The sequence below is a fragment of the Hyperolius riggenbachi genome, chromosome 2 (genome assembly GCF_040937935.1).
Source record: "Hyperolius riggenbachi isolate aHypRig1 chromosome 2, aHypRig1.pri, whole genome shotgun sequence".
NCBI classification, from domain to species: Eukaryota; Metazoa; Chordata; class Amphibia; order Anura; family Hyperoliidae; genus Hyperolius; species Hyperolius riggenbachi.
The window spans coordinates 147,134,740-147,153,749 of record NC_090647.1 but is presented as its reverse complement, the minus strand read 5'-3'; the positions used below and the strand labels follow the sequence as shown (position 1 = coordinate 147,153,749).

The 19,010-nt window shown below is 60.8% G+C and overlaps 9 non-coding genes and 78 pseudogenes across 9 annotated transcripts; all 87 read left to right on the top strand.

Moving 5' to 3' along the window:
- Window positions 1-93: 93 nt before the first annotated feature.
- Window positions 94-212, top strand: LOC137558973 (5S ribosomal RNA; annotated as a pseudogene).
- Window positions 213-295: 83 nt separating this feature from the next.
- On the top strand, window positions 296-414 carry LOC137558992 (5S ribosomal RNA; annotated as a pseudogene).
- Window positions 415-497: 83 nt separating this feature from the next.
- LOC137557525 (5S ribosomal RNA) lies at window positions 498-616 on the top strand (annotated as a pseudogene).
- An 83-nt stretch (window positions 617-699) lies between these two features.
- LOC137552095 (5S ribosomal RNA) lies at window positions 700-818 on the top strand (annotated as a pseudogene).
- An 83-nt stretch (window positions 819-901) lies between these two features.
- Window positions 902-1,020, top strand: LOC137554380 (5S ribosomal RNA). The gene has a single exon (XR_011027355.1). It is a non-coding gene; the product is annotated as a 5S ribosomal RNA (ribosomal RNA).
- Window positions 1,021-1,103: 83 nt separating this feature from the next.
- LOC137547716 (5S ribosomal RNA) lies at window positions 1,104-1,222 on the top strand (annotated as a pseudogene).
- An 83-nt stretch (window positions 1,223-1,305) lies between these two features.
- Window positions 1,306-1,424, top strand: LOC137558381 (5S ribosomal RNA; annotated as a pseudogene).
- Window positions 1,425-1,507: 83 nt separating this feature from the next.
- LOC137551289 (5S ribosomal RNA) lies at window positions 1,508-1,626 on the top strand (annotated as a pseudogene).
- Window positions 1,627-1,709: 83 nt separating this feature from the next.
- LOC137557327 (5S ribosomal RNA) lies at window positions 1,710-1,828 on the top strand (annotated as a pseudogene).
- An 83-nt stretch (window positions 1,829-1,911) lies between these two features.
- LOC137553934 (5S ribosomal RNA) lies at window positions 1,912-2,030 on the top strand (annotated as a pseudogene).
- Window positions 2,031-2,113: 83 nt separating this feature from the next.
- On the top strand, window positions 2,114-2,232 carry LOC137554368 (5S ribosomal RNA). The gene has a single exon (XR_011027354.1). It is a non-coding gene; the product is annotated as a 5S ribosomal RNA (ribosomal RNA).
- An 83-nt stretch (window positions 2,233-2,315) lies between these two features.
- Window positions 2,316-2,434, top strand: LOC137559117 (5S ribosomal RNA; annotated as a pseudogene).
- An 83-nt stretch (window positions 2,435-2,517) lies between these two features.
- On the top strand, window positions 2,518-2,636 carry LOC137558159 (5S ribosomal RNA; annotated as a pseudogene).
- An 83-nt stretch (window positions 2,637-2,719) lies between these two features.
- LOC137558878 (5S ribosomal RNA) lies at window positions 2,720-2,838 on the top strand (annotated as a pseudogene).
- Window positions 2,839-2,921: 83 nt separating this feature from the next.
- Window positions 2,922-3,040, top strand: LOC137558581 (5S ribosomal RNA; annotated as a pseudogene).
- Window positions 3,041-3,123: 83 nt separating this feature from the next.
- LOC137557089 (5S ribosomal RNA) lies at window positions 3,124-3,242 on the top strand (annotated as a pseudogene).
- Window positions 3,243-3,326: 84 nt separating this feature from the next.
- LOC137549152 (5S ribosomal RNA) lies at window positions 3,327-3,445 on the top strand (annotated as a pseudogene).
- Window positions 3,446-3,528: 83 nt separating this feature from the next.
- LOC137559013 (5S ribosomal RNA) lies at window positions 3,529-3,647 on the top strand (annotated as a pseudogene).
- Window positions 3,648-3,922: 275 nt separating this feature from the next.
- On the top strand, window positions 3,923-4,041 carry LOC137557573 (5S ribosomal RNA; annotated as a pseudogene).
- Window positions 4,042-4,124: 83 nt separating this feature from the next.
- Window positions 4,125-4,243, top strand: LOC137549542 (5S ribosomal RNA; annotated as a pseudogene).
- Window positions 4,244-4,326: 83 nt separating this feature from the next.
- On the top strand, window positions 4,327-4,445 carry LOC137549973 (5S ribosomal RNA; annotated as a pseudogene).
- An 83-nt stretch (window positions 4,446-4,528) lies between these two features.
- Window positions 4,529-4,647, top strand: LOC137552024 (5S ribosomal RNA; annotated as a pseudogene).
- Window positions 4,648-4,730: 83 nt separating this feature from the next.
- LOC137547586 (5S ribosomal RNA) lies at window positions 4,731-4,849 on the top strand (annotated as a pseudogene).
- Window positions 4,850-5,124: 275 nt separating this feature from the next.
- On the top strand, window positions 5,125-5,243 carry LOC137554357 (5S ribosomal RNA). Its single transcript, XR_011027353.1, has one exon. It is a non-coding gene; the product is annotated as a 5S ribosomal RNA (ribosomal RNA).
- An 83-nt stretch (window positions 5,244-5,326) lies between these two features.
- Window positions 5,327-5,445, top strand: LOC137551932 (5S ribosomal RNA; annotated as a pseudogene).
- Window positions 5,446-5,528: 83 nt separating this feature from the next.
- Window positions 5,529-5,647, top strand: LOC137549972 (5S ribosomal RNA; annotated as a pseudogene).
- An 83-nt stretch (window positions 5,648-5,730) lies between these two features.
- On the top strand, window positions 5,731-5,849 carry LOC137552023 (5S ribosomal RNA; annotated as a pseudogene).
- An 83-nt stretch (window positions 5,850-5,932) lies between these two features.
- On the top strand, window positions 5,933-6,051 carry LOC137558763 (5S ribosomal RNA; annotated as a pseudogene).
- Window positions 6,052-6,134: 83 nt separating this feature from the next.
- On the top strand, window positions 6,135-6,253 carry LOC137558102 (5S ribosomal RNA; annotated as a pseudogene).
- Window positions 6,254-6,336: 83 nt separating this feature from the next.
- Window positions 6,337-6,455, top strand: LOC137556961 (5S ribosomal RNA; annotated as a pseudogene).
- An 83-nt stretch (window positions 6,456-6,538) lies between these two features.
- LOC137549673 (5S ribosomal RNA) lies at window positions 6,539-6,657 on the top strand (annotated as a pseudogene).
- An 83-nt stretch (window positions 6,658-6,740) lies between these two features.
- On the top strand, window positions 6,741-6,859 carry LOC137554344 (5S ribosomal RNA). Its single transcript, XR_011027351.1, has one exon. It is a non-coding gene; the product is annotated as a 5S ribosomal RNA (ribosomal RNA).
- Window positions 6,860-6,942: 83 nt separating this feature from the next.
- On the top strand, window positions 6,943-7,061 carry LOC137558579 (5S ribosomal RNA; annotated as a pseudogene).
- Window positions 7,062-7,144: 83 nt separating this feature from the next.
- Window positions 7,145-7,263, top strand: LOC137548765 (5S ribosomal RNA; annotated as a pseudogene).
- Window positions 7,264-7,346: 83 nt separating this feature from the next.
- Window positions 7,347-7,465, top strand: LOC137559096 (5S ribosomal RNA; annotated as a pseudogene).
- Window positions 7,466-7,548: 83 nt separating this feature from the next.
- LOC137554210 (5S ribosomal RNA) lies at window positions 7,549-7,664 on the top strand (annotated as a pseudogene).
- Window positions 7,665-7,939: 275 nt separating this feature from the next.
- LOC137554332 (5S ribosomal RNA) lies at window positions 7,940-8,058 on the top strand. The gene has a single exon (XR_011027350.1). It is a non-coding gene; the product is annotated as a 5S ribosomal RNA (ribosomal RNA).
- Window positions 8,059-8,333: 275 nt separating this feature from the next.
- Window positions 8,334-8,452, top strand: LOC137550790 (5S ribosomal RNA; annotated as a pseudogene).
- An 83-nt stretch (window positions 8,453-8,535) lies between these two features.
- LOC137549971 (5S ribosomal RNA) lies at window positions 8,536-8,654 on the top strand (annotated as a pseudogene).
- An 83-nt stretch (window positions 8,655-8,737) lies between these two features.
- On the top strand, window positions 8,738-8,856 carry LOC137553247 (5S ribosomal RNA; annotated as a pseudogene).
- An 83-nt stretch (window positions 8,857-8,939) lies between these two features.
- On the top strand, window positions 8,940-9,058 carry LOC137549283 (5S ribosomal RNA; annotated as a pseudogene).
- Window positions 9,059-9,141: 83 nt separating this feature from the next.
- On the top strand, window positions 9,142-9,260 carry LOC137558930 (5S ribosomal RNA; annotated as a pseudogene).
- Window positions 9,261-9,343: 83 nt separating this feature from the next.
- LOC137549011 (5S ribosomal RNA) lies at window positions 9,344-9,462 on the top strand (annotated as a pseudogene).
- Window positions 9,463-9,545: 83 nt separating this feature from the next.
- Window positions 9,546-9,664, top strand: LOC137553090 (5S ribosomal RNA; annotated as a pseudogene).
- Window positions 9,665-9,747: 83 nt separating this feature from the next.
- Window positions 9,748-9,866, top strand: LOC137551945 (5S ribosomal RNA; annotated as a pseudogene).
- An 83-nt stretch (window positions 9,867-9,949) lies between these two features.
- LOC137549064 (5S ribosomal RNA) lies at window positions 9,950-10,068 on the top strand (annotated as a pseudogene).
- An 83-nt stretch (window positions 10,069-10,151) lies between these two features.
- On the top strand, window positions 10,152-10,270 carry LOC137558816 (5S ribosomal RNA; annotated as a pseudogene).
- Window positions 10,271-10,353: 83 nt separating this feature from the next.
- Window positions 10,354-10,472, top strand: LOC137557114 (5S ribosomal RNA; annotated as a pseudogene).
- An 83-nt stretch (window positions 10,473-10,555) lies between these two features.
- Window positions 10,556-10,674, top strand: LOC137557046 (5S ribosomal RNA; annotated as a pseudogene).
- An 83-nt stretch (window positions 10,675-10,757) lies between these two features.
- On the top strand, window positions 10,758-10,876 carry LOC137552331 (5S ribosomal RNA; annotated as a pseudogene).
- Window positions 10,877-10,959: 83 nt separating this feature from the next.
- Window positions 10,960-11,078, top strand: LOC137549970 (5S ribosomal RNA; annotated as a pseudogene).
- Window positions 11,079-11,161: 83 nt separating this feature from the next.
- Window positions 11,162-11,280, top strand: LOC137552022 (5S ribosomal RNA; annotated as a pseudogene).
- Window positions 11,281-11,555: 275 nt separating this feature from the next.
- Window positions 11,556-11,674, top strand: LOC137554320 (5S ribosomal RNA). Its single transcript, XR_011027349.1, has one exon. It is a non-coding gene; the product is annotated as a 5S ribosomal RNA (ribosomal RNA).
- Window positions 11,675-11,757: 83 nt separating this feature from the next.
- LOC137549541 (5S ribosomal RNA) lies at window positions 11,758-11,876 on the top strand (annotated as a pseudogene).
- An 83-nt stretch (window positions 11,877-11,959) lies between these two features.
- Window positions 11,960-12,078, top strand: LOC137549969 (5S ribosomal RNA; annotated as a pseudogene).
- An 83-nt stretch (window positions 12,079-12,161) lies between these two features.
- LOC137552021 (5S ribosomal RNA) lies at window positions 12,162-12,280 on the top strand (annotated as a pseudogene).
- An 83-nt stretch (window positions 12,281-12,363) lies between these two features.
- On the top strand, window positions 12,364-12,482 carry LOC137558762 (5S ribosomal RNA; annotated as a pseudogene).
- Window positions 12,483-12,565: 83 nt separating this feature from the next.
- LOC137559551 (5S ribosomal RNA) lies at window positions 12,566-12,684 on the top strand (annotated as a pseudogene).
- An 83-nt stretch (window positions 12,685-12,767) lies between these two features.
- On the top strand, window positions 12,768-12,886 carry LOC137558901 (5S ribosomal RNA; annotated as a pseudogene).
- Window positions 12,887-12,969: 83 nt separating this feature from the next.
- LOC137548247 (5S ribosomal RNA) lies at window positions 12,970-13,088 on the top strand (annotated as a pseudogene).
- An 83-nt stretch (window positions 13,089-13,171) lies between these two features.
- LOC137553600 (5S ribosomal RNA) lies at window positions 13,172-13,290 on the top strand (annotated as a pseudogene).
- Window positions 13,291-13,373: 83 nt separating this feature from the next.
- On the top strand, window positions 13,374-13,492 carry LOC137548805 (5S ribosomal RNA; annotated as a pseudogene).
- An 83-nt stretch (window positions 13,493-13,575) lies between these two features.
- LOC137553657 (5S ribosomal RNA) lies at window positions 13,576-13,691 on the top strand (annotated as a pseudogene).
- Window positions 13,692-13,966: 275 nt separating this feature from the next.
- Window positions 13,967-14,085, top strand: LOC137547735 (5S ribosomal RNA; annotated as a pseudogene).
- Window positions 14,086-14,360: 275 nt separating this feature from the next.
- LOC137548307 (5S ribosomal RNA) lies at window positions 14,361-14,479 on the top strand (annotated as a pseudogene).
- An 83-nt stretch (window positions 14,480-14,562) lies between these two features.
- LOC137549968 (5S ribosomal RNA) lies at window positions 14,563-14,681 on the top strand (annotated as a pseudogene).
- An 83-nt stretch (window positions 14,682-14,764) lies between these two features.
- On the top strand, window positions 14,765-14,883 carry LOC137553246 (5S ribosomal RNA; annotated as a pseudogene).
- Window positions 14,884-14,967: 84 nt separating this feature from the next.
- LOC137549282 (5S ribosomal RNA) lies at window positions 14,968-15,086 on the top strand (annotated as a pseudogene).
- An 83-nt stretch (window positions 15,087-15,169) lies between these two features.
- On the top strand, window positions 15,170-15,288 carry LOC137557541 (5S ribosomal RNA; annotated as a pseudogene).
- An 83-nt stretch (window positions 15,289-15,371) lies between these two features.
- Window positions 15,372-15,490, top strand: LOC137551245 (5S ribosomal RNA; annotated as a pseudogene).
- An 83-nt stretch (window positions 15,491-15,573) lies between these two features.
- LOC137553089 (5S ribosomal RNA) lies at window positions 15,574-15,692 on the top strand (annotated as a pseudogene).
- Window positions 15,693-15,776: 84 nt separating this feature from the next.
- LOC137553651 (5S ribosomal RNA) lies at window positions 15,777-15,895 on the top strand (annotated as a pseudogene).
- Window positions 15,896-15,978: 83 nt separating this feature from the next.
- LOC137547945 (5S ribosomal RNA) lies at window positions 15,979-16,097 on the top strand (annotated as a pseudogene).
- An 83-nt stretch (window positions 16,098-16,180) lies between these two features.
- LOC137549209 (5S ribosomal RNA) lies at window positions 16,181-16,299 on the top strand (annotated as a pseudogene).
- An 84-nt stretch (window positions 16,300-16,383) lies between these two features.
- On the top strand, window positions 16,384-16,502 carry LOC137558815 (5S ribosomal RNA; annotated as a pseudogene).
- An 83-nt stretch (window positions 16,503-16,585) lies between these two features.
- Window positions 16,586-16,704, top strand: LOC137547985 (5S ribosomal RNA; annotated as a pseudogene).
- An 83-nt stretch (window positions 16,705-16,787) lies between these two features.
- LOC137555364 (5S ribosomal RNA) lies at window positions 16,788-16,906 on the top strand. Its single transcript, XR_011028053.1, has one exon. It is a non-coding gene; the product is annotated as a 5S ribosomal RNA (ribosomal RNA).
- An 83-nt stretch (window positions 16,907-16,989) lies between these two features.
- Window positions 16,990-17,108, top strand: LOC137553988 (5S ribosomal RNA; annotated as a pseudogene).
- An 83-nt stretch (window positions 17,109-17,191) lies between these two features.
- LOC137557659 (5S ribosomal RNA) lies at window positions 17,192-17,310 on the top strand (annotated as a pseudogene).
- Window positions 17,311-17,393: 83 nt separating this feature from the next.
- LOC137556631 (5S ribosomal RNA) lies at window positions 17,394-17,512 on the top strand. The gene has a single exon (XR_011029272.1). It is a non-coding gene; the product is annotated as a 5S ribosomal RNA (ribosomal RNA).
- An 84-nt stretch (window positions 17,513-17,596) lies between these two features.
- On the top strand, window positions 17,597-17,715 carry LOC137551309 (5S ribosomal RNA; annotated as a pseudogene).
- Window positions 17,716-17,798: 83 nt separating this feature from the next.
- LOC137551817 (5S ribosomal RNA) lies at window positions 17,799-17,917 on the top strand (annotated as a pseudogene).
- Window positions 17,918-18,000: 83 nt separating this feature from the next.
- Window positions 18,001-18,119, top strand: LOC137556960 (5S ribosomal RNA; annotated as a pseudogene).
- An 84-nt stretch (window positions 18,120-18,203) lies between these two features.
- On the top strand, window positions 18,204-18,322 carry LOC137551616 (5S ribosomal RNA; annotated as a pseudogene).
- Window positions 18,323-18,405: 83 nt separating this feature from the next.
- Window positions 18,406-18,524, top strand: LOC137559459 (5S ribosomal RNA; annotated as a pseudogene).
- An 83-nt stretch (window positions 18,525-18,607) lies between these two features.
- On the top strand, window positions 18,608-18,726 carry LOC137556580 (5S ribosomal RNA). The gene has a single exon (XR_011029224.1). It is a non-coding gene; the product is annotated as a 5S ribosomal RNA (ribosomal RNA).
- Window positions 18,727-18,809: 83 nt separating this feature from the next.
- LOC137549949 (5S ribosomal RNA) lies at window positions 18,810-18,928 on the top strand (annotated as a pseudogene).
- Window positions 18,929-19,010: the final 82 nt, after the last annotated feature.

The window sequence follows — 19,010 nt, the reverse complement described above, 5'->3', positions numbered from 1 at the left end:
GGTTTGAGGCCCAATGGCTATGAGCACGCGTGGGAAGCCTCACCTTCAAGGCGCCGTTCCGGCGCCTTGGAGGTTGCCTGCGCCTTGGAGGTTGCCTGCGGCCACACTAAGCCGAAAGCGCCCGCTCTCGTCAGATCGCGGAAGCTAAGCGGCTTCAGGCCTGATTGGTAGCTGCATGGGAGACCGGCTGTGAACCCCAGGTGCTGCAGGCGTTTGTTTGGGTTTGAGGCCCAATGACTATGAGCACGCGTGGGAAGCCTCACCTTCAAGGCGCCGGAACGGCGCCTTGGAGGTTGCCTGCGGCCACACTAAGCCGAAAGCGCCCGCTCTCGTCAGATCGCGCAAGCTAAGCGGCTTCAGGCCTGGTTAGTAGCTGCATGGGAGACCGTCTGTGAACCCCAGGTGCTGCAGGCGTTTTTTTGGGTTTGAGGCCCAATGGCTATGAGCACGCGTGGGAAGCCTCACCTTCAAGGCGCCGGAACGGCGCCTTGGAGGTTGCCTGCGGCCACACTAAGCCGGAAGCGCCCGCTCTCGTCAGATCGCGGAAGCTAAGCGGCTTCAGGCCTGGTTAGTAGCTGCATGGGAGACCGGCTGTGAACCCCAGGTGCTGCAGGTGTTTTTTTGGGTTTGAGGCCCAATGGCTATGAGCACGCGTGGGAAGCCTCACCTTCAAGGCGCCGGAACAGCGCCTTGGAGGTTGCCTGCGGCCACACTAAGCCGAAAGCGCCCGCTCTCGTCAGATCGCGCAAGCTAAGCGGCTTCAGGCCTGGTTAGTAGCTGCATGGGAGACCGGCTGTGAACCCCAGGTGCTGCAGCTGTTTTTTTGGGTTTGAGGCCCAATGGCTATGAGCACGCGTGGGAAGCCTCACCTTCAAGGCGCCGGAACGGCGCCTTGGAGGTTGCCTGCGGCCACACTAAGCCGAAAGCGCCCGCTCTCGTCAGATCGCGGAAGCTAAGCGGCTTCAGGCCTGGTTAGTAGCTGCATGGGAGACCGGCTGTGAACCCCAGGTGCTGCAGGCGTTTTTTTGGGTTTGAGGCCCAATGGCTATGAGCACGCGTGGGAAGCCTCACCTTCAAGGCGCCGGAACGGCGCCTTGGAGGTTGCCTGCGGCCACACTAAGCCGAAAGCGCCCGCTCTCGTCAGATCGCGGAAGCTAAGTGGCTTCAGGCCTGGTTAGTAGCTGCATGGGAGACCGGCTGTGAACCCCAGGTGCTGCAGGTGTTTTTTTGGGTTTGAGGCCCAATGGCTATGAGCACGCGTGGGAAGCCTCACCTTCAAGGCGCCGGAACGGCGCCTTGGAGGTTGCCTGCGGCCACACTAAGCCGAAAGCGCCCGCTCTCGTCAGATCGCGGAAGCTAAGCGGCTTCAGGCCTGGTTAGTAGCTGCATGGGAGACTGGCTGTGAACCCCAGGTGCTGCAGGCGTTTTTTTGGGTTTGAGGCCCAATGGCTATGAGCACGCGTGGGAAGCCTCACCTTCAAGGCGCCGGAACGGCGCCTTGGAGGTTCCCTGCGGCCACACTAAGTTGAAAGCGCCTGCTCTCGTCAGATCGCGGAAGCTAAGCGGCTTCAGGCCTGGTTAGTAGCTGCATGGGAGACCGGCTGTGAACCCCAGGTGCTGCAGGCGTTTTTTTGGGTTTGAGGCCCAATGGCTATGAGCACGCGTGGGAAACCTCACCTTCAAGGCGCCGGAACGGCGCCTTGGAGGTTGCCTGCGGCCACACTAAGCCGAAAGCGCCCGCTCTCGTCAGATCGCGGAAGCTAAGCGGCTTCAGGCCTGGTTAGTAGCTGCATGGGAGACCGGCTGTGAACCCCAGGTGCTGCAGGTGTTTTTTTGGGTTTGAGGCCCAATGGCTATGAGCACGCGTGGGAAGCCTCACCTTCAAGGCGCCGGAACGGCGCCTTGGAGGTTGCCTGCGGCCACACTAAGCCGAAAGCGCCCGCTCTCGTCAGATTGCGCAAGCTAAGCGGCTTCAGGCCTGGTTAGTAGCTGCATGGGAGACCGGCTGTGAACCCCAGGTGTTGCAGCTGTTTTTTTGGGTTTGAGGCCCAATGGCTATGAGCACGCGTGGGAAGCCTCACCTTCAAGGCGCCGGAACGGCGCCTTGGAGGTTGCCTGCGGCCACACTAAGCCGAAAGCGCCCGCTCTCGTCAGATCGCGGAAGCTAAGCGGCTTCAGGCCTGGTTAGTAGCTGCATGGGAGACCGGCTGTGAACCCCAGGTGCTGCAGGCGTTTTTTTGGGTTTGAGGCCCAATGGCTATGAGCACGCGTGGGAAGCCTCACCTTCAAGGCGCCGGAACGGCGCCTTGGAGGATGCCTGCGGCCACACTAAGCCGAAAGCGCCCGCTCTCGTCAGATCGCGGAAGCTAAGCGTCTTCAGGCCTGGTTAGTAGCTGCATGGGAGACCGGCTGTGAACCCCAGGTGCTGCAGGCGTTTTTTTGGGTTTGAGGCCCAATGGCTATGAGCACGCGTGGGAAGCCTCACCTTCAAGGCGCCGGAACGGCGCCTTGGAGGTTACCTGCGGCCACACTAAGCCGAAAGCGCCCGCTCTCGTCAGATCGCGGAAGCTAAGCGGCTTCAGGCCTGGTTAGTAGCTGCATGGGAGACCGGCTGTGAACCCCAGGTGCTGCAGGCGTTTTTTTGGGTTTGAGGCCCAATGGCTATGAGCACGCGTGGGAAGCCTCACCTTCAAGGCGCCGGAACGGCGCCTTGGAGGCTGCCTGCGGCCACACTAAGCCGAAAGCGCCCGCTCTCGTCAGATCGCGGAAGCTAAGCGGCTTCAGGCCTGGTTAGTAGCTGCATGGGAGACCGGCTGTGAACCCCAGGTGCTGCAGGAGTTTTTTTGGGTTTGAGGCCCAATGGCTATGAGCACGCGTGGGAAGCCTCACCTTCAAGGCGCCGGAACGGCGCCTTGGAGGTTGCATGCGGCCACACTAAGCCGAAAGCGCCCGCTCTCGTCAGATCGCGGAAGCTAAGCGGCTTCAGGCCTGGTTAGTAGCTGCATGGGAGACCGGCTGTGAACCCCAGGTGCTGCAGGCGTTTTTTTGGGTTTGAGGCCCAATGGCTATGAGCACGCGTGGAAAGCCTCACCTTCAAGGCGCCGGAACGGCGCCTTGGAGGTTGCCTGCGGCTACACTAAGCCGAAAGCGCCCGCTCTCGTCAGATCGCGGAAGCTAAGCGGCTTCAGGCCTGGTTAGTAGCTGCATGGGAGACCGGCTGTGAACCCCAGGTGCTGCAGGCGTTTTTTTTGGGTTTGAGGCCCAATGGCTATGAGCACGCGTGGGAAGCCTCACCTTCAAGGCGCCGTAACGGCGCCTTGGAGGTTGCCTGCGGCCACACTAAGCCGAAAGCGCCCGCTCTCGTCAGATCGTGGAAGCTAAGTGGCTTCAGGCCTGGTTAGTAGCTTCATGGGAGACCGGCTGTGAACCCCAGGTGCTGCAGGCGTTTTTTTGGGTTTGAGGCCCAATGGCTATGAGCACGCGTGGGAAGCCTCACCTTCAAGGCGCCGGAACGGCGCCTTGGAGGTTGCCTGCGGCCACACTAAGCCGAAAGCGCCCGCTCTCGTCAGATCGCGGAAGCTAAGCAGCTTCAGGCCTGGTTAGTAGCTGCATGGGAGACCGGCTGTGAACCCCAGGTGCTGCAGGCGTTTTTTTGGGTTTGAGGCCCAATGGCTATGAGCACGCGTGGGAAGCCTCACCTTCAAGGCGCCGGAACGGCGCCTTGGAGGTTCCCTGCGGCCACACTAAGTTGAAAGCGTCAGATCGCGGAAGCTAAGCGGCTTCAGGCCTGGTTAGTAGCTGCATGGGAGACCGGCTGTGAACCCCAGGTGCTGCAGGCGGTTTTTTGGGTTTGAGGCCCAATGGCTATGAGCACGCGTGGCAAGCCTCACCTTCAAGGCGCCGGAACGGCGCCTTGGAGGTTGCCTGCGGCCACACTAAGCCGAAAGCGCCCGCTCTCGTCAGATCGCGGAAGCTAAGCGGCTTCAGGCCTGGTTAGTAGCTGCATGGGAGACCGGCTGTGAACCCCAGGTGTTGCAGGCGTTTTATTGGGTTTGAGGCCCAATGGCTATGAGCACGCGTGGGAAGCCTCACCTTCAAGGCGCCGGAACGGCGCCTTGGAGGTTGCCTGCGGCCACACTACGCCGAAAGTGCCCGCTCTCATCAGATCGCGGAAGCTAAGCGGCTTCAGGCCTGGTTAGTAGCTGCATGGGAGACCGGCTGTGAACCCCAGGTGCTGCAGGTGTTTTTTTGGGTTTGAGGCCCAATGGCTATGAGCACGCGTGGGAAGCCTCACCTTCAAGGCGCCGGAACGGCGCCTTGGAGTTTGCCTGCGGCCACACTAAGCCGAAAGCGCCTGCTCTCGTCAGCTCGCGGAAGCTAAGCGGCTTCAGGCCTGGTTAGTAGCTGCATGGGAGACCGGCTGTGAACCCCAGGTGCTGCAGGTGTTTTTTTGGGTTTGAGGCCCAATGGCTATGAGCACGCGTGGGAAGCCTCACCTTCAAGGCGCCGACCCGGCGCCTTGGAGATTGCCTGCGGCCACAATAAGCCGAAAGCGCCTGCTCTCGTCAGATCGTGGAAGCTAAGCGGCTTCAGGCCTGGTTAGTAGCTGCATGGGAGACCGGCTGTGAACCCCAGGTGCTGCAGGCGTTTTTTTGGGTTTAAGGCCCAATGGCTATGAGCACGCGTGGGAAGCCTCACCTTCAAGGCGCCGGAACGGCGCTTTGGAGGTTGCCTGCGGCCACACTAAGCCGAAAGCGCCCGCTCTCGTCAGATCGCGGAAGCTAAGCGGCTTCAGGCCTGGTTAGTAGCTGCATGGGAGACCGGCTGTGAACCCGAGGTGCTGCAGGCGTTTTTTTGGGTTTGAGGCCCAATGGCTATGAGCACGCGTGGGAAGCCTCACCTTCAAGGCGCCGGAACGGCGCCTTGGAGGTTCCCTGCGGCCACACTAAGTTGAAAGCGTCAGATCGCGGAAGCTAAGCGGCTTCAGGCCTGGTTAGTAGCTGCATGGGAGACCGGCTGTGAACCCCTGGTGCTGCAGGCGGTTTTTTGGGTTTGAGGCCCAATGGCTATGAGCACGCGTGGGAAGCCTCACCTTCAAGGCGCCGGAACGGCGCCTTGGAGGTTGCCTGCGGCCACACTAAGCCGAAAGCGCCCGCTCTCGTCAGATCGCGGAAGCTAAGCGGCTTCAGGCCTGGTTAGTAGCTGCATGGGAGACCGGCTGTGAACCCCAGGTGCTGCAGGCGTTTTATTGGGTTTGAGGCCCAATGGCTATGAGCACGCGTGGGAAGCCTCACCTTCAAGGCGCCGGAACGGCGCCTTGGAGGTTGCCTGCGGCCACACTACGCCAAAAGTGCCCGCTCTCATCAGATCGCGGAAGCTAAGCGGCTTCAGGCCTGGTTAGTAGCTGCATGGGAGACCGGCTGTGAACCCCAGGTGCTGCAGGTGTTTTTTTGGGTTTGAGGCCCAATGGCTATGAGCACGCGTGGGAAGCCTCACCTTCAAGGCGCCGGAACGGCGCCTTGGAGTTTGCCTGCGGCCACACTAAGCCGAAAGCGCCTGCTCTCGTCAGCTCGCGGAAGCTAAGCGGCTTCAGGCCTGGTTAGTAGCTGCATGGGAGACCGGCTGTGAACCCCAGGTGCTGCAGGTGTTTTTTTGGGTTTGAGGCCCAATGGCTATGAGCACGCGTGGGAAGCCTCACCTTCAAGGCGCCGACCCGGCGCCTTGGAGATTGCCTGCGGCCACAATAAGCCGAAAGCGCCTGCTCTCGTCAGATCGTGGAAGCTAAGCGGCTTCAGGCCTGGTTAGTAGCTGCATGGGAGACCGGCTGTGAACCCCAGGTGCTGCAGGCGTTTTTTTGGGTTTGAGGCCCAATGGCTATGAGCACGCGTGGGAAGCCTCACCTTCAAGGCGCCGGAACGGCGCTTTGGAGGTTGCCTGCGGCCACACTAAGCCGAAAGCGCCCGCTCTCGTCAGATCGCGGAAGCTAAGCGGCTTCAGGCCTGGTTAGTAGCTGCATGGGAGACCGGCTGTGAACCCCAGGTGCTGCAAGCGTTTTTTTGGGTTTGAGGCCCAATGGCTATGAGCACGCGTGGGAAGCCTCACCTTCAAGGCGCCGGAACGGCGCCTTGGAGGTTGCCTGCGGCCACACTAAGCCGAAAGTGCCCGCTCTCGTCAGATCGCGGAAGCTAAGCGGCTTCAGGCCTGGTTAGTAGCTGCGTGGGAGACCGGCTGTGAACCCCAGGTGCTGCAGGCGTTTTTTTGGGTTTGAGGCCCAATGGCTATGAGCATGCGTGGGAAGCCTCACCTTCAAGGCGCCGGAACGGCGCCTTGGAGGTTGCCTGTGGCCACACTAAGCCGAAAGCGCCCGCTCTCGTCAGATCGCGGAAGCTAAGCGGCTTCAGGCCTGGTTAGTAGCTGCATGGGAGACCGGCTGTGAACCCCAGGTGCTGCAGGCGTTTTTTTGGGTTTGAGGCCCAATGGCTATGAGCACGCGTGGGAAGCCTCACCTTCAAGGCGCCGGAACGGCACCATGGAAGTTACCTGCGGCCACACTAAGCCGAAAGCGCCCGCTCTCGTCAGATCGCGGAAGCTAGGCGGCTTCAGGCCTGGTTAGTAGCTGCATGGGAGACCGGCTGTGAACCCCAGGTGCTGCAGGCGTTTTTTTGGGTTTGAGGCCCAATGGCTATGAGCACGCATGGGAAGCCTCACCTTCAAGGCGCCGGAACGGCGCCTTGGAGGCTGCCTGCGGCCACACTAAGCCGAAAGCGCCCGCTCTCGTCAGATCGCGGAAGCTAAGCGGCTTCAGGCCTGGTTAGTAGCTGCATGGGAGACCGGCTGTGAACCCCAGGTGCTGCAGGCGTTTTTTTGGGTTTGAGGCCCAATGGCTATGAGCACGCGTGGGAAGCCTCACCTTCAAGGCGCCGGAACGGCGCCTTGGAGGTTGCATGCGGCCACACTAAGCCGAAAGCGCCCGCTCTCGTCAGATCGCGGAAGCTAAGCGGCTTCAGGCCTGGTTAGTAGCTGCATGGGAGACCGGCTGTGAACCCCAGGTGCTGCAGGCGTTTTTTTGGGTTTGAGGCCCAATGGCTATGAGCACGCGTGGGAAGCCTCACCTTCAAGGCGCCGGAACGGCGCCTTGGAGGTTGCCTGCGGCTACACTAAGCCGAAAGCGCCTGCTCTCGTCAGATCGCGGAAGCTAAGCGGCTTCAGGCCTGGTTAGTAGCTGCATGGGAGACCGGCTGTGAACCCCAGGTGCTGCAGGTGTTTTTTTGGGTTTGAGGCCCAATGGCTATGAGCACGCGTGGGAAGCCTCACCTTCAAGGCGCCGGAACGGCGCCTTGGAGGTTGCCTGCGGCCACACTAAGCCGAAAGCGCCCGCTCTCGTCAGATCACGGAAGCTAAGCGGCTTCAGGCCTGGTTAGTAGCTGCATGGGAGACCGGCTGTGAACCCCAGGTGCTGCAGGCGTTTTTTTGGGTTTGAGGCCCAATGGCTATGAGCACGCGTGGGAAGCCTCACCTTCAAGGCGCCGGAATGGCGCCTTGGAGGTTGCCTGCGGCCACACTAAGCCGAAACCGCCTGCTCTCAGATTGTGGAAGCTAAGCGGCTTCAGGCCTGGTTAGTAGCTGCATGGGAGACCGGCTGTGAACTCCAGGTGCTGCAGGCATTTTTTTGGGTTTGAGGCCCAATGGCTATGAGCACGCGTGGGAAGCCTCACCTTCAAGGCGCCGGAACAGCACCTTGGAGGTTGCCTGCGGCCACACTAAGCCGAAAGCTTCAGATCGCGGAAGCTAAGCGGCTTCAGGCCTGGTTAGTAGCTGCATGGGAGACCGGCTGTGAACCCCAGGTGCTGCAGGCGGTTTTTTGGGTTTGAGGCCCAATGGCTATGAGCACGCGTGGGAAGCCTCACCTTCAAGGCGCCGGAACGGCGCCTTGGAGGTTGCCTGCGGCCACACTAAGCCGAAAGCGCCCGCTCTCGTCAGATCGCGGAAGCTAAGCGGCTTCAGGCCTGGTTAGTAGCTGCATGGGAGACCGGCTGTGAACCCCAGGTGCTGCAGGCGTTTTATTGGGTTTGAGGCCCAATGGCTATGAGCACGCGTGGGAAGCCTCACCTTCAAGGCGCCGGAACGGCGGCTTGGAGGTTGCCTGCGGCCACACTAAGCCGAAAGCGTCAGATCGTGGAAGCAAAGCGGCTTCAGGCCTGGTTAGTAGCTGCATGGGAGACCGGCTGTGAACCCCAGGTGCTGCAGGTGTTTTTTTGGGTTTGAGGCCCAATGGCTATGAGCACGCGTGGGAAGCCTCACCTTCAAGGCGCCGGAACGGCGCTTTGGAGGTTGCCTGCGGCCACACTAAGCCGAAAGCGCCCGCTCTCGTCAGATTGTGGAAGCTAAGCGGCTTCAGGCCTGGTTAGTAGCTGCATGGGAGACCGGCTGTGAACCCCAGGTGCTGCAGGTGTTTTTTTGGGTTTGAGGCCCAATGGCTATGAGCACGCGTGGGAAGCCTCACCTTCAAGGCGCCGGAACGGCGCTTTGGAGTTTGCCTGCGGCCACACTAAGCCGAAAGCGCCTGCTCTCGTCAGCTCGCGGAAGCTAAGCGGCTTCAGGCCTGGTTAGTAGCTGCATGGGAGACCGGCTGTGAACCCCAGGTGCTGCAGGTGTTTTTTTGGGTTTGAGGCCCAATGGCTATGAGCACGCGTGGGAAGCCTCACCTTCAAGGCGCCGACCCGGCGCCTTGGAGATTGCCTGCGGCCACAATAAGCCGAAAGCGCCTGCTCTCGTCAGATCGTGGAAGCTAAGCGGCTTCAGGCCTGGTTAGTAGCTGCATGGGAGACTGGCTGTGAACCCCAGGTGCTGCAGGCGTTTTTTTGGGTTTGAGGCCCAATGGCTATGAGCACGCGTGGGAAGCCTCACCTTCAAGGCGCCGGAACGGCGCTTTGGAGGTTGCCTGTGGCCACACTAAGCCGAAAGTGCCCGCTCTCGTCAGATCGCGGAAGCTAAGCGGCTTCAGGCCTGGTTAGTAGCTGCATGGGAGACCGGCTGTGAACCCCAGGTGCTGCAAGCGTTTTTTTGGGTTTGAGGCCCAATGGCTATGAGCACGCGTGGGAAGCCTCACCTTCAAGGCGCCGGAACGGCGCCTTGGAGGTTGCCTGCGGCCACACTAGGCCGAAAGTGCCCGCTCTCGTCAGATCGCGGAAGCTAAGCGGCTTCAGGCCTGGTTAGTAGCTGCATGGGAGACCGGCTGTGAACCCCAGGTGCTGCAGGCGTTTTTTTGGGTTTGAGGCCCAATGGCTATGAGCATGCGTGGGAAGCCTCACCTTCAAGGCGCCGGAACGGCACCTTGGAGGTTACCTGCGGCCACACTAAGCCGAAAGCGCCCGCTCTCGTCAGATCACGGAAGCTAAGCGGCTTCAGGCCTGGTTAGTAGCTGCATGGGAGACCGGCTGTGAACCCCAGGTGCTGCAGGCGTTTTTTTGGGTTTGAGGCCCAATGGCTATGAGCACGCGTGGGAAGCCTCACCTTCAAGGCGCCGGAACGGCGCCTTGGAGGTTACCTGTGGCCACACTAAGCAGAAAGCGCCTGCTCTCGTCAGATCGCGGAAGCTAAGCGGCTTCAGGCCTGGTTAGTAGCTGCATGGAAGACCGGCTGTGAACCCCAGGTGCTGCAGGCGTTTTTTTGGGTTTGAGGCCCAATGGCTATGAGCACGCGTGGGAAACCTCACCTTCAAGGCGCCGGAACGGCGCCTTGGAGGTTGCCTTCGGCCACACTAAGCCGAAAGCGCCCGCTCTCGTCAGATCGCGGAAGCTAAGCGGCTTCAGGCCTGGTTAGTAGCTGCATGGGAGACTGGCTGTGAACCCCAGGTGCTGCAGGTGTTTTTTTGGGTTTGAGGCCCAATGGCTATGAGCATGCGTGGGAAGCCTCACCTTCAAGGCGCCGGAACGGCGCCTTGGAGGTGTCCTGCGGCCACACAAAGCCGAAAGCGCCCGCTCTCGTCAGATCGCGGAAGCTAAGCGGCTTCAGGCCTGGTTAGTAGCTGCATGGGAGACCGGCTGTGAACCCCAGGTGCTGCAGGCGTTTTTTTGGGTTTGAGGCCCAATGGCTATGAGCACGCGTGGGAAGCCTCACCTTCAAGGCGCCGGAACGGCGCCTTGGAGGTTGCCTGCGGCCACACTAAGCCGAAAGCGCCCGCTCTCGTCAGATTGCGGAAGCTAAGCGGCTTCAGGCCTGGTTAGTAGCTGCATGGGAGACCGGCTGTGAACCCCAGGTGCTGCAGGCGTTTTTTTGGGTTTGAGGCCCAATGGCTATGAGCACGCGTGGGAAGCCTCACCTTCAAGGCGCCGGAACGGCGCCTTGGAGGTTGCCTGCGGCCACACTAAGCTGAAAGCGCCCGCTCTCGTCAGATCGCGGAAGCTAAGCGGCTTCAGGCCTGGTTAGTAGCTGCATGGGAGACCGGCTGTGAACCCCAGGTGCTGCAGGCGTTTTTTTGGGTTTGAGGCCCAATGGCTATGAGCACGCGTGGGAAGCCTCACCTTCAAGGCGCCGGAACGGCGCCTTGGAGGTTGCCTGCGGCCACACTAAGCCGAAAGCGCCTGCTCTCGTCAGATCGCGGAAGTTAAGCGGCTTCAGGCCTGGTTAGTAGCTGCATGGGAGACCGGCTGTGAACCCCAGGTGCTGCAGGCGTTTTTTTGGGTTTGAGGCCCAATGGCTATGAGCACGCGTGGGAAGCCTCACCTTCAAGGCGCCGGAACGGCGCCTTGGAGGTTGCCTGCGGCCACAATAAGCCGAAAGCGCCAGCTCTCGTCAGATCGCGGAAGCTAAGCGGCTTCAGGCCTGGTTAGTAGCTGCATGGGAGACCGGCTGTGAACCCCAGGTGCTGCAGGTGTTTTTTTGGGTTTGAGGCCCAATGGCTATGAGCACGCGTGGGAAGCCTCACCTTCAAGGCGCCGGAACGGCGCCTTGGAGTTTGCCTGCGGCCACACTAAGCCGAAAGCGCCTGCTCTCGTCAGCTCGCGGAAGCTAAGCGGCTTCAGGCCTGGTTAGTAGCTGCATGGGAGACCGGCTGTGAACCCCAGGTGCTGCAGGTGTTTTTTTGGGTTTGAGGCCCAATGGCTATGAGCACGCGTGGGAAGCCTCACCTTCAAGGCGCCGACCCGGCGCTTTGGAGATTGCCTGCGGCCACAATAAGCCGAAAGCGCCTGCTCTCGTCAGATCGTGGAAGCTAAGCGGCTTCAGGCCTGGTTAGTAGCTGCATGGGAGACCGGCTGTGAACCCCAGGTGCTGCAGGCGTTTTTTTGGGTTTGAGGCCCAATGGCTATGAGCACGCGTGGGAAGCCTCACCTTCAAGGCGCCGGAACGGCGCCTTGGAGGTTCCCTGCGGCCACACTAAGTTGAAAGCGTCAGATCGCGGAAGCTAAGCGGCTTCAGGCCTGGTTAGTAGCTGCATGGGAGACCGGCTGTGAACCCCAGGTGCTGCAGGCGGTTTTTTGGGTTTGAGGCCCAATGGCTATGAGCACGCGTTGGAAGCCTCACCTTCAAGGCGCCGGAACGGCGCCTTGGAGGTTGCCTGCGGCCACACTAAGCCGAAAGCGCCCGCTCTCGTCAGATCGCGGAAGCTAAGCGGCTTCAGGCCTGGTTAGTAGCTGCATGGGAGACCGGCTGTGAACCCCAGGTGCTGCAGGCGTTTTATTGGGTTTGAGGCCCAATGGCTATGAGCACGCGTGGGAAGCCTCACCTTCAAGGCGCCGGAACGGCGCCTTGGAGGTTGCCTGCGGCCACACTACGCCGAAAGTGCCCGCTCTCATCAGATCGCGGAAGCTAAGCGGCTTCAGGCCTGGTTAGTAGCTGCATGGGAGACCGGCTGTGAACCCCAGGTGCTGCAGGTGTTTTTTTGGGTTTGAGGCCCAATGGCTATGAGCACGCGTGGGAAGCCTCACCTTCAAGGCGCCGGAACGGCGCCTTGGAGTTTGCCTGCGGCCACACTAAGCCGAAAGCGCCTGCTCTCGTCAGCTCGCGGAAGCTAAGCGGCTTCAGGCCTGGTTAGTAGCTGCATGGGAGACCGGCTGTGAACCCCAGGTGCTGCAGGTGTTTTTTTGGGTTTGAGGCCCAATGGCTATGAGCACGCGTGGGAAGCCTCACCTTCAAGGCGCCGACCCGGCGCCTTGGAGATTGCCTGCGGCCACAATAAGCCGAAAGCGCCTGCTCTCGTCAGATCGTGGAAGCTAAGCGGCTTCAGGCCTGGTTAGTAGCTGCATGGGAGACCGGCTGTGAACCCCAGGTGCTGCAGGCGTTTTTTTGGGTTTGAGGCCCAATGGCTATGAGCACGCGTGGGAAGCCTCACCTTCAAGGCGCCGGAACGGCGCTTTGGAGGTTGCCTGCGGCCACACTAAGCCGAAAGCGCCCGCTCTCGTCAGATCGCGGAAGCTAAGCGGCTTCAGGCCTGGTTAGTAGCTGCATGGGAGACCGGCTGTGAACCCCAGGTGCTGCAAGCGTTTTTTTGGGTTTGAGGCCCAATGGCTATGAGCACGCGTGGGAAGCCTCACCTTCAAGGAGCCGGAACGGCGCCTTGGAGGTTGCCTGCGGCCACACTAAGCTGAAAGTGCCCGCTCTCGTCAGATCGCGGAAGCTAAGCGGCTTCAGGCCTGGTTAGTAGCTGCGTGGGAGACCGGCTGTGAACCCCAGGTGCTGCAGGCGTTTTTTTGGGTTTGAGGCCCAATGGCTATGAGCATGCGTGGGAAGCCTCACCTTCAAGGCGCCGGAACGGCGCCTTGGAGGTTGCCTGTGGCCACACTAAGCCGAAAGCGCCCGCTCTCGTCAGATCGCGGAAGCTAAGCGGCTTCAGGCCTGGTTAGTAGCTGCATGGGAGACCGGCTGTGAACCCCAGGTGCTGCAGGTGTTTTTTTGGGTTTGAGGCCCAATGGCTATGAGCACGCGTGGGAAGCCTCACCTTCAAGGCGCCGGAACGGCACCTTGGAAGTTACCTGCGGCCACACTAAGCCGAAAGCGCCCGCTCTCGTCAGATCGCGGAAGCTAGGCGGCTTCAGGCCTGGTTAGTAGCTGCATGGGAGACCGGCTGTGAACCCCAGGTGCTGCAGGTGTTTTTTTGGGTTTGAGGCCCAATGGCTATGAGCACGCGTGGGAAGCCTCGCCTTCAAGGCGCCGGAACGGCGCCTTGGAGGTTGCCTGCGGCCACACTAAGCCGAAAGCTCCCGCTCTCGTCAGATCATGGAAGCTTAGTGGCTTCAGGCCTGGTTAGTAGCTTCATGGGAGACCGGCTGTGAACCCCAGGTGCTGCAGGCGTTTTTTTGGGTTTGAGGCCCAATGGCTATGAGCACGCGTGGGAAGCCTCACCTTCAAGGCGCCGGAACGGCGCCTTGGAGGTTGCCTGCGGCCACACTAAGCCGAAAGCGCCTGCTCTCGTCAGATCACGGAAGCTAAGCGGCTTCAGGCCTGGTTAGTAGCTGCATGGGAGACCGGCTGTGAACCCCAGGTGCTGCAGGCGTTTTTTTGGGTTTGAGGCCCAATGGCTATGAGCACGCGTGGGAAGCCTCACCTTCAAGGCGCCGGAATGGCGCCTTGGAGGTTGCCTGCGGCCACACTAAGCCGAAACCGCCTGCTCTCAGATCGTGGAAGCTAAGCGGCTTCAGGCCTGGTTAGTAGCTGCATGGGAGACCGGCTGTGAACCCCAGGTGCTGCAGGCATTTTTTTGGGTTTGAGGCCCAATGGCTATGAGCACGCGTGGGAAGCCTCACCTTCAAGGCGCCGGAACAGCACCTTGGAGGTTGCCTGCGGCCACACTAAGCCGAAAGCTTCAGATCGCGGAAGCTAAGCGGCTTCAGGCCTGGTTAGTAGCTGCATGGGAGACCGGCTGTGAACCCCAGGTGCTGCAGGCGGTTTTTTGGGTTTGAGGCCCAATGGCTATGAGCACGCGTGGGAAGCCTCACCTTCAAGGCGCCGGAACGGCGCCTTGGAGGTTGCCTGCGGCCACACTAAGCCGAAAGCGCCCGCTCTCGTCAGATCGCGGAAGCTAAGCGGCTTCAGGCATGGTTAGTAGCTGCATGGGAGACCGGCTGTGAACCCCAGGTGCTGCAGGCGTTTTATTGGGTTTGAGGCCCAATGGCTATGAGCACGCGTGGGAAGCCTCACCTTCAAGGCGCCGGAACGGCGCCTTGGAGGTTGCCTGCGGCCACACTAAGCCGAAAGCGTCAGATCGTGGAAGCAAAGCGGCTTCAGGCCTGGTTAGTAGCTGCATGGGAGACCGGCTGTGAACCCCAGGTGCTGCAGGTGTTTTTTTGGGTTTGAGGCCCAATGGCTATGAGCACGCGTGGGAAGCCTCACCTTCAAGGCGCCGGAACGGCGCTTTGGAGGTTGCCTGCGGCCACACTAAGCCGAAAGCGCCCGCTCTCGTCAGATTGCGGAAGCTAAGCGGCTTCAGGCCTGGTTAGTAGCTGCATGGGAGACCGGCTGTGAACCCCAGGTGCTGCAGGTGTTTTTTTGGGTTTGAGGCCCAATGGCTATGAGCACGCGTGGGAAGCCTCACCTTCAAGGCGCCGGAACGGCGCTTTGGAGTTTGCCTGCGGCCACACTAAGCCGAAAGCGCCTGCTCTCGTCAGCTCGCGGAAGCTAAGCGGCTTCAGGCCTGGTTAGTAGCTGCATGGGAGACCGGCTGTGAACCCCAGGTGCTGCAGGTGTTTTTTTGGGTTTGAGGCCCAATGGCTATGAGCACGCGTGGGAAGCCTCACCTTCAAGGCGCCGACCCGGCGCCTTGGAGATTGCCTGCGGCCACAATAAGCCGAAAGCGCCTGCTCTCGTCAGATCGTGGAAGCTAAGCGGCTTCAGGCCTGGTTAGTAGCTGCATGGGAGACTGGCTGTGAACCCCAGGTGCTGCAGGCGTTTTTTTTGGGTTTGAGGCCCAATGGCTATGAGCACGCGTGGGAAGCCTCACCTTCAAGGCGCCGGAACGGCGCTTTGGAGGTTGCCTGTGGCCACACTAAGCCGAAAGTGCCCGCTCTCGTCAGATCGCGGAAGCTAAGCGGCTTCAGGCCTGGTTAGTAGCTGCATGGGAGACCGGCTGTGAACCCCAGGTGCTGCAAGCGTTTTTTTGGGTTTGAGGCCCAATGGCTATGAGCACGCGTGGGAAGCCTCACCTTCAAGGCGCCGGAACGGCGCCTTGGAGGTTGCCTGCGGCCACACTAAGCCGAAAGTGCCCGCTCTCGTCAGATCGCGGAAGCTAAGCGGCTTCAGGCCTGGTTAGTAGCTGCATGGGAGACCGGCTGTGAACCCCAGGTGCTGCAGGCGTTTTTTTGGGTTTGAGGCCCAATGGCTATGAGCATGCGTGGGAAGCCTCACCTTCAAGGCGCCGGAACGGCACCTTGGAGGTTACCTGCGGCCACACTAAGCCGAAAGCGCCCGCTCTCGTCAGATCACGGAAGCTAAGCGGCTTCAGGCCTGGTTAGTAGCTGCATGGGAGACTGGCTGTGAACCCCAGGTGCTGCAGGCGTGTTTTTGGGTTTGAGGCCCAATGGCTATGAGCACGCGTGGGAAGCCTCACCTTCAAGGCGCCGGAACGGCGCCTTGGAGGTTACCTGTGGCCACACTAAGCAGAAAGCGCCTGCTCTCGTCAGATCGCGGAAGCTAAGCGGCTTCAGGCCTGGTTAGTAGCTGCATGGAAGACCGGCTGTGAACCCCAGGTGCTGCAGGCGTTTTTTTTGGGTTTGAGGCCCAATGGCTATGAGCACGCGTGGGAAACCTCACCTTCAAGGCGCCGCAACGGCGCCTTGGAGGTTGCCTTCGGCCACACTAAGCCGAAAGCGCCCGCTCTCGTCAGATCGCGGAAGCTAAGCGGCTTCAGGCCTGGTTAGCTGCTGCATGGGAGACCGGCTGTGAACCCCAGGTGCTGCAGGCGTTTTTTTGGGTTTGAGGCCCAATGGCTATGAGCACGCGTGGGAAGCCTCACCTTCAAGGCGCCGGAACGGCGCCTTAGAGGTTACCTGTGGCCACACTAAGCCGAAAGCGCCCGCTCTCGTCAGATCGCGGAAGCTAAGCGGCTTCAGGCCTGGTTAGTAGCTGCATGGGAGACTGGCTGTGAACCCCAGGTGCTGCAGGTGTTTTTTTGGGTTTGAGGCCCAATGGCTATGAGCATGCGTGGGAAGCCTCACCTTCAAGGCGCCGGAACGGCGCCTTGGAGGTTGCCTGCGGCCACACAAAGCCGAAAGCGCCCGCTTTCGTCAGATCGCGGAAGCTAAGCGGCTTCAGGCCTGGTTAGTAGCTGCATGGGAGACCGGCTGTGAACCCCAGGTGCTGCAGGCGTTTTTTTTGGGTTTGAGGCCCAATGGCTATGAGCACGCGTGGGAAGCCTCACCTTCAAGGCGCCGGAACGGCGCCTTGGAGGTTGCCTGCGGCCACACTAAGCCGAAAGCGCCCGCTCTCGTCAGATTGCGGAAGCTAAGCGGCTTCAGGCCTGGTTAGTAGCTGCATGGGAGACCGGCTGTGAACCCCAGGTGCTGCAGGCGTTTTTTTGGGTTTGAGGCCCAATGGCTATGAGCACGCGTGGGAAGCCTCACCTTCAAGGCGCCGGAACGGCGCCTTGGAGGTTGCCTGCGGCCACACTAAGCTGAAAGCGCCCGCTCTCGTCAGATCGTGGAAGCTAAGCGGCTTCAGGCCTGGTTAGTAGCTGCATGGGAGACCGGCTGTGAACCCCAGGTGCTGCAGGCGTTTTTTTGGGTTTGAGGCCCAATGGCTATGAGCACGCGTGGGAAGCCTCACCTTCAAGGCGCCGGAACGGCGCCTTGGAGGTTGCCTGCGGCCACACTAAGCCGAAAGCGCCCGCTCTCGTCAGATCGCGGAAGTTAAGCGGCTTCAGGCCTGGTTAGTAGCTGCATGGGAGACCGGCTGTGAACCCCAGGTGCTGCAGGCGTTTTTTTGGGTTTGAGGCCCAATGGCTATGAGCACGCGTGGGAAGCCTCACCTTCAAGGCGCCGGAACGGCGCCTTGGAGGTTGCCTCCAGCCACAATAAGCCGAAAGCGCCAGCTCTCGTCAGATCGCGGAAGCTAAGCGGCTTCAGGCCTGGTTAGTAGCTGCATGGGAGACCGGCTGTGAACCCCAGGTGCTGCAGGTGTTTTTTTGGGTTTGAGGCCCAATGGCTATGAGCACGCGTGGGAAGCCTCACCTTCAAGGCGCCGGAACGGCGGTTTGGAGGTTGCCTGCGGCCACACTAAGCCGAAAGCGCCCGCTCTCATCAGATTGCGGAAGCTAAGCGGCTTCAGGCCTGGTTAGTAGCTGCATGGGAGACCGGCTGTGAACCCCAGGTGCTGCAGGCGTTTTTTTGGGTTTGAGGCCCAATGGCTATGAGCACGCGTGGGAAGCCTCACCTTCAAGGCGCCGGAACGGCGCCTTGGAGGTTGCCTGCGGCCACACTAAGCCGAAAGCGCCCGCTCTCGTCAGATCGCGGAAGCTAAGCGGCTTCAGGCCTGGTTAGTAGCTGTGTGGGAGACCGGCTGTGAACCCCAGGTGCTGCAGGCGTTTTTTTTGGGTTTGAGGCCCAATGGCTATGAGCACGCGTGGGAAGCCTCACCTTCAAGGCGCCGGAACGGCGCCTTGGAGGTTGCCTGCGGCCACAATAAGCCGAAAGCGCCAGCTCTCGTCAGATCGCGGAAGCTAAGCGGCTTCAGGCCTGGTTAGTAGCTGCATGGGAGACCGGCTGTGAACCCCAGGTGCTGCAGGCGTTTTTTTGGGTTTGAGGCCCAATGGCTATGAGCACGCGTGGGAAGCCTCACCTTCAAGGCGCCGGAACGGCGGTTTGGAGGTTGCCTGCCGCCACACTAAGCCGAAAGCGCCCGCTCTCGTCAGATTGCGGAAGCTAAGCGGCTTCAGGCCTGGTTAGTAGCTGCGTGGGAGACCGGCTGTGAACCCCAGGTGCTGCAGGTGTTTTTTTGGGTTTGAGGCCCAATGGCTATGAGCATGCGTGGGAAGCCTCACCTTCAAGGCGCCGGAACGGCGCCTTGGAGGTTGCCTGTGGCCACACTAAGCCGAAAGCGCCCGCTCTCGTCAGATCGCGGAAGCTAAGCGGCTTCAGGCCTGGTTAGTAGCTGCATGGGAGACCGGCTGTGAACCCCAGGTGCTGCAGGCGTTTTTTTTGGGTTTGAGGCCCAATGGCTATGAGCACGCGTGGGAAGCCTCACCTTCAAGGCGCCGGAACGGCACCTTGGAGGTTACCTGCGGCCACACTAAGCCGAAAGCGCCCGCTCTCGTCAAATCGCGGAAGCTAGGCGGCTTCAGGCCTGGTTAGTAGCTGCATGGGAGACCGGCTGTGAACCCCAGGTGCTGCAGGTGTTTTTTTGGGTTTGAGGCCCAATGGCTATGAGCACGCGTGGGAAGCCTCACCTTCAAGGCGCCGGAACGGCGCCTAGGAGGTTACCTGTGGCCACACTAAGCCGAAAGCGCCCGCTCTCGTCAGATCGCGGAAGCTAAGCGGCTTCAGGCCTGGTTAGTAGCTGCATGGGAGACCGGCTGTGAACCCCAGGTGCTGCAGGCGTTTTTTTGGGTTTGAGGCCCAATGGCTATGAGCACGCGTGGGAAGCCTCACCTTCAAGGCGCCGGAACGGCGCCTTGGAGGTTGCCTGTGGCCACACTAAGCCGAAAGCGCCCGCTCTCATCAGATCGCGGAAGCTAAGCGGCTTCAGGCCTGGTTAGTAGCTGCATGGGAGACCGGCTGTGAACCCCAGGTGCTGCAGGCGTTTTTTTGGGTTTGAGGCCCAATGGCTATGAGCACGCGTGGGAAGCCTCACCTTCAAGGCGCCGGAACGGCGCCTTGGAGGTTTTCTGCGGCCACACTAAGCAGAAAGCGCCCGCTCTCGTCAGATCGCGGAAGCTAAGCGGCTTCAGGCCTGGTTAGTAGCTGCATGGGAGACCGGCTGTGAACCCCAGGTGCTGCAGGCGTTTTTTTGGGTTTGAGGCCCAATGGCTATGAGCACGCGTGGGAAGCCTCACCTTCAAGGCGCCGGAACGGCGCCTTGGAGGT